This window comes from Condylura cristata, unplaced genomic scaffold (genome assembly GCF_000260355.1).
Source record: "Condylura cristata isolate star-nosed mole 26May11 unplaced genomic scaffold, ConCri1.0 scaffold00007, whole genome shotgun sequence".
In the NCBI taxonomy this organism is placed as follows: domain Eukaryota; kingdom Metazoa; phylum Chordata; class Mammalia; order Eulipotyphla; family Talpidae; genus Condylura; species Condylura cristata.
The window spans coordinates 43,242,252-43,249,464 of NW_004567108.1; positions in this window are offsets into that span (position 1 = coordinate 43,242,252).

Genomic DNA, 7,213 nt, shown 5'->3' on the forward strand with positions numbered 1-7,213 from the left:
TTTTTTTTTTTTTTTTTTTTTGGTCTCTTTTCAGCACAGCTTCTGAAGATGAGCTTGGTCTGCCTAATCTTCGTGAGTTATCTCCTCTGAATTGCTGACCCAGCATGGTGGCTAATTGCTGAGCTGGTGAAGCTTTGCTGCCCCCTGCTGGCGCAGACACTTAAAAATAGGTGTTCAAAGTCTTCTGGAAATGTGTTATAATACCACCTGCCCAAATGCTGGAGTGTAATAGAAAGCTGCATACTTTATTTTAAAAAATAAAAAAAAATTACTGAAAATCTTCTGTCTGCCAGAAGTATTAGACACTGGATATGCAGAAAATGGAACAAATCAACATCTTGTGTTCATGGGTCAAGGTAAGAAAAATTAGTAAAATATGTAGTGAAAGAAAAAAATCTGGGACAGGTGATTAGGAGTATGGCACCTACACTTAGATAATGTCAGGTCAGTTTCTGTGATACCAAAAGGACATGAGAGAAGAAGCAAAATGAATGATAAGTACTGAGACAGGAGGCTGCTTTGTATATTTGAGGAATTTCAAGGGTGCCAGTGTGGCTGAAGAATGAGAGCAGAGTGATGGAAGGGGGTGGTAGGGCAGGAGGGAACAGATTACACCAGGCCCTAGGTATAGCTTTATACATATATATGCATACAACACACACACACATACACATGTAGCTATATATCACTCTGGAAACTGATGAAGAATTTGAATAGAGGAGACACCTGACACAACATATTTAAATAGCTCACTCTAAGGGTTATATAATGAATAGACTAGAGGGATGGCAAGGGATAAGTGGGGAGAGTTCAGAGGAGACAGGGAGTAATAATGACATATTACCAGCATGATGGAATAAAGGTAGAGAAATAAGTTCAAGGTCTGAGTATATTTTGGATATAGGGAGTTTGCTTATGTGTTAAATGATGGATGTGAAAGCTCAGACTCAAGGATCATTGAACAGAGTTACCATTTGTTAAGATGGAGAAGTTTGGGAGAATGAATGGTTGGAGGGGTGAAGATACAGAAGCGAGCAAGAGCTGTTATTTGGAGATGTCTAGTTTGAGATCTTGTTGGATAGTAACAAATTGGTAACCACTGTGATCTCTTCCTAACTTCCAGATTCATCAAATAGGTCCTTGACTACCCCAGGCAACACTAACATGATCACTTTCTACCTGTATCATTCAATGGAACAAAACCTTGACTATAAAATTCACAAGCAGCCAAAAGCATGGACACACTATTCTTCTTGTAAGAAGGATAAGGGGAGAGAAACAAGAGGGAAAGGAAAGAGAGGGGCTAAAGTTGATAAGAGGATAGAACAATCTTGTACAATTCCATCTTACGAACTTCAGTGCACATTCCACATGGTGTCACCCATCGCTTCTCTATTGAATGCAGACTGTCTAGATGTATTTTCATTCTTGAAGTTTCTGTCCATTTTTACTTCTGATCTTCTGGCAGAAATGGACAGAGCTAGATACAAGTAAAATCACTAGCAACTCTTCGGATGTTTGTTACCACATCGCTTCCACCACAGAGGCAACTTAGTCCTCCATCATAGCCCACTGATAGCCTCTCCTTTCTATTCTCCCCTCTCACGCTCCCCTTTGCACTTCAGTTTTACAGTCAGATTTCTAGGGTTTGTTTTGTTTGGTTTTGTCTCTTTGTTTTTCTATATTCCATGTAGGAGCGACCACCGGTCTTTGTCTTTCTTTCTAGCTTATTTGAGATGGCATAATCCCCTCTAGTTCCATCTATTTTATTGTGAATGGCAAGAGTTCATCTTTCTTATCCCGAGTACTATTCCTTTGTGTACATATAACACATCTTAATCCATAACTCCTCTATTTTTGCACACTGAGGTGGTTTCCATAACTTGTCTATTGTCAAAGGTGATACAATGAACACAAGAGAGTACATACCCCTTCAGATTTGCATTCTTTGAGTCAATGCCTAGGGGGGGATTGTCTTGTTATATAGTAGATCTATTCTTAATATTTTGAGAAACGTCCGTACTGTTTTTCATAAGGGGATAGACCCATTTACATTTCCACGAACAGTGTACCAGGATTCCTTTTTCTCCACACCCTTGCCAACATGTGTTTTTCCAGTCTTTTAGATAGGGCCTCAGATGGAGATGGCATTGCACTGTAGTTTTGCGATTCATTTCCCTGATGATAAGTGATGGTGGGATTTTTTTCTATGTCTGTTAGCCATTTCTCTGTATACTTTGGAAGAGTGACAGTTTAGCAGTTGTAGAATGGTGCTTATTTCTAATATGCTCTTCCAGAAATATATCATGAATGTTTATCTTGGGCAGTGAAAAAATATAATCATGTTGCCTGTGTGGAGACAAATTTTAAAAAAGCCTGACTGTTGATCTTAGAGAATCTACTAGAAACTTGAATGTGGACAGCATTCTTTCTGCAGGAGGAGGTCTTTCAATTAAGGATTATGTGGCTTTCGGGATTCAATTAAGGATTATGAAGATAATCTGTGAAGTGTCTGACCTATCACCTGCTTTGGGGGTAGGAAGAGGTTGTTGAGGAGGCAGCTGAGTTTATGATACCAGTGGTATCTCATTGAAGAGTTTTCCTAATGCATTTCTGGGCACTTGGAGCAAGTCCCTTGAAAGAGTTATGGAGCATGGGTGCTGCCAGCACAGCAGCAGGACTTCTCTGGAAACTCCTGGATGTGGTACTGGGAGTGTTTCCCTGGGTTGTGTGCCTGTGGAGGTAATTGGAAGCTATTCTGGAAAAGAGAAGCGTCAGCTCTTTGGCAGGAGTTGCTGCTCCAAACAGCTGCCACCAAGGAAGAGTCAGTCCTTTTAGGAGCTGCTGCTGAGGGCTTGCTACGGAGTCCCCATAGGATGTTCTGGTAGGGGGCAAGGCTGGCTTTTTTTGTTTGTTTGTTTTTTTGTCTGTGCAAAGTAAATATAGTGAGACTAATTGTTCACAGTCTCTATCTGCTCTGACTGTTTAGATAACCTTGGGATGAAATGTTATATTGCAATAGTAATTGAAATAGGGGAAAATTCAGGATCTATTTGGGAAAATATCCTCCCTCCATACAACCAGGAAGCTAATGATCAAGATAGTTGTCTTTTGGACACCTTCACCAGCGTACAAGTGGTAAGCTGTCTAGAGTGAGCACTACATAATATCACCACCCTTTGCTAAGGTGGTTAAGACAAGTGGTTGCACGTGACCTGACCAGGAAGGGTCTGGGTCTGGATCTATTCCTGTAAGTTTAGTTAAAGATAAAGGGGGGAGATCCCTCTTGTCTATAAGGTTAATAAGAAGCATGTGAGGATGTTACCAAGTGTTTAGAAAGTTCCCTTGGTGTGGGAAATAAACCTGTATAAAGAAAAACCCTGTGAGGTGTGATTGCATACATTGATCACAGAAATGGGTACCTATACCATAAACCTGTATGGTTGTAAGTCAGTGTTACTCCCCCTGTCAATCAATCAATCTATCATAATGCATAAGGGAGAGAAAAATGATTTTGCTTAGACCTCTGGTTTCAGTCACCAAGTTCCTCTGAGTATCCCTGGTCCTGCATTTCCTCATTTCTGGGAACTAATCTGGTATCCTTTCAGTAAATTATTCTATTTTTGTTTAACCTAATTTGAGCTTGAATTCTGTTACTTTTAATGTGTTGGAGCCTCCACAAAGAATTTGATTTTCACCCTGAGCATCAGAGGTACTCAAGAGAGTGTGATTTTGAAAAAGGTGGGCAAAAGGGAAAATAACAAGAATGCATTCAGGGAAAGCATTTAAAAATAGAAAAGGATTTATTTTTGCTAAGCTTAGAGGTCAAATTAGAAAAAGGACACATGAAAGATAGAAGAGATCTATTAACAAGTCTATTTCACTGATGGAAAATTAGATTCCTGATGATGTTGTGCTAGTTATTGGTCCCAAGTATAATGTATTTACTGCTTCCTGTTTTTGTCCTCTCAACTCTAACTGCAGTCCATTATCACTTCCCCCAATGTTAAGGCTGTGACAAAATTTATATTATTTAATTTCATGTGAGTATATTATGCAGATGATACTAATTAGAGAGAAAGTCAATACAGAGAAAACATTGGAGACTACTTAATTCCTAATACCTAATCAGTAGGAAATAAAAATGTGACAGTCAGGTGGTTTTAAACAAGAGTGTAATTTAAACAAAAAGGTAGCAAAATTGGAATTATGTAAAATCTTATTAAAATACTTTTCTGATGTTCTTGTGGAAAGAAAATGACCTACTTACATGAACTCTGGTTTTGTACTATTTTCATTTTAAAATTTGTCACACTGGGGCCTTCCCTGGTGGTGCAATGGGTTAAAGCGCAGCACTATGAAGTTATCATAGCCACTGCAGCAGGAGTTCAATCCCCAGCCAGGGAGGTGACCAACATGGCTTGGCAGACCCCTCCTGACCTGCCGCTCCTCTCCTCAGCAGTGTACCTCCTCAATCTGCTTGTTCTGCTCCCCTCTCTGTTTCTAGTGAATCCCCCAGCCACACTTCTGACTCGTACCCCAGCGTACCCCAGTTCTGTATGCATAAATAAATAAACCTTAAAATCAAATTTGTCTCACTGTGACGATCATAGGGAAGGAGGTGGCACTTTTGGTAAAGAAGGCTGGGTTGGGTGTTAGGTAAAGAGAAAATAACATTAGGATCTATCAAAGACAATTATTTAGAAAGTTATCTCAAAACATTCAGTTGTTAACTGTTTAAAAAATAAAAATTGTAGCAAACTATGTAATTTTATCTTGGTGTTTGATAAACGTCCATCTACCTCAGCATGTATGTTTAACATGATCTGGCCTTTCTTAGTTGGCCATAAGCAGTGTTCCTGACTTAATTCTTACCTACTTCCCAGGGACCTCTAGGCTGTTCTTCCTCTTCTTGTTACACCCAAGTATATATTTGTGAAGTAAAAAAATACTTTAATGAAAACTTTAGCAAAATATAAGAGAATAAATTGTAAGATTGTAAATCTTTAGAACTGGAGGGTATGTTGGAGCCCATTGGGTTTAATGACCTTATTTTACAGGGGATTGATTTATTTCAGCCTAAGGTCATGCTTGCTGCTAAGAAAAAAAAAATGTTCCTATCTGAATGTAAATGGTTCTTAGGTTACGCATCATCATTCTGGTGTTTCTGTGCCTTAGTTTTCTTTCTTATTCTTTGTAGAACCAAATCTTTTGGACTGACTCTATTTAGCTAATTGAATGAGTTGGTCTTGTGCATCTCACTGTAAGCATATTCCCTGGACCAGCAGCATCAGTACACCTGGAGATTTAACAGATCATAGATTCCTGGGCCCATCTCAGAGCTGGCAAATCAGAAACGCTGGTGGTGGGGGTCTGGCAATCTCTGTGTTTAAAAAGTCCCTAGGTTATTCTGGTGTGCAAGGCTTGTAGAAGGACATTTGGGCTGAGTGTTTGCAAGCTTAGGTCTTAGTTGAGGTTCTTTATTGAACTGGTGATAGTGGGCAACTCATTTAACTTAAAATAAATATTTGTCTCTATCCTAAAAAATCCAATGCTCCCCCTCAGGCTAAAGAACCCAGGTAACCCTTTTAAAAAAAAAAAGATTTATTATATTTATTCGTACAGAACTGGGTACAGGCCAGAGATGTGGAGGGTGAGAGGATTCACCAGAGACAGAGTGGGGAGCAGAACAGGCAGATCAACGAAGTACACTGCTGAGGGGAGCAGCGGGCGGGTCAGGAGAGGTCTGCCACGCCATGTGGTCACCTCCGGGACAGGTGGGGATCAAACTCATGCGGAAGTGGCTTAGTGCTTTAACCCGTTGCACCACCAGGGAGGGCCCCCAGGTAACCCTTTTTAATCTCATGTCAGTGATCTCTTGTACTACTTCATCTCCTTTCAATGTTTGGGTCTAGCTTTACCAAACACTCTCTGTTGCCCTGCCCTATTGTCCCCTTCCCAGGGATACTTTTCCCACCTTTTCAGTTGGTTCAACCCCTTTATGATTCAGATTAGAAACATTAGCCTTTTATGAAATCTTCTTTGGCTTTCTCCCAGACTATGTTCTCCTCTAATGTTCTCAAAATAGTCTGTGCACATGGTATCACTGAGAGATGAAAATATATAGATATTAACTTACTGAATAAGGATAAAAGAGCTTTCTGGTGTAAGAGAATGGCTTCTTGAATATTCTGTCCTGAGAAGTGAGCATGTTATAAACGATGTGCTGAAAAGGTCAGATTGGCTGGAATGCAGAGAATGAAAGAAAGGAAAGTGGGGGCAAAGAACTGTTAGAGGATGGGAAATAGAAGGGGCCAGTCAAATAGCGCACTGTTGGCAAAATGTGGGAGTTTTAATCCCAAGAACAAATCGCATACATGAGTAGGCTTCAAGGAAAGAGTGAATGTAATACAATGGTATTTTAAGAAGATTACTTTGAGATATGTGGGTAGCAAGTGGCTAGGGCTTCTCTTATTGATGATAGTAGAAATAACAGTGATGGATTCAAGAGATTTGGGAATTGAATATAGGTGGATAGGAGGGGTGAGGGAGAAGGAGGGTAGGGTGACCCAAAGGATTTCTGGCTTGCATAACTAGTATAATCTGCTTTTTATTTAGGGATACTTGAAGAAGACCCATTTTTTTTCAAAGATTTATTTATTTGTACATACAAGAACTGGGGTGTAGGCCAGAGGTGCAGAAGGTGTGAGGATTCACCAGAGTGGGGAGCAGAACAGTCAGATCCACTGAAATACACTGCTGAGGGGAGCAGCGGGCAGGACAGGAGTCTGCCGAGCCATGTGGGTCAACCCCCTGGCTGGGGATTAAAGTCGAGTTGTAGTGACTGCCATATTGATAGCTTGATAATGCTGTATCTTTAACCCCTGTGCTGCCAAGACCCAGTTTTCCAAAAGAAAATTTTTCAAGAATTTGAGGCAATGTCATGGTCAGCAGTCAAACTCAGAGGGAAGTGTGAAATACATATAAAATTTGAGGTCATCAAATAAAGGAAATATACCTATTTAGATATATTTTATAAACGTTATATATTTTATAAATGTTCCTTGTGTCTTAGTCCCTATGTTTGGCTCTCAATATCATGATTTTGTTATGAGCAGTGAGTTTCCTAATACCTCTTTAAGACTACCTTCAAGGAGATGATAAATAAAACCAGATTTACTGTTAATGTCCTTCACTTTCTTTCTACTCTTCA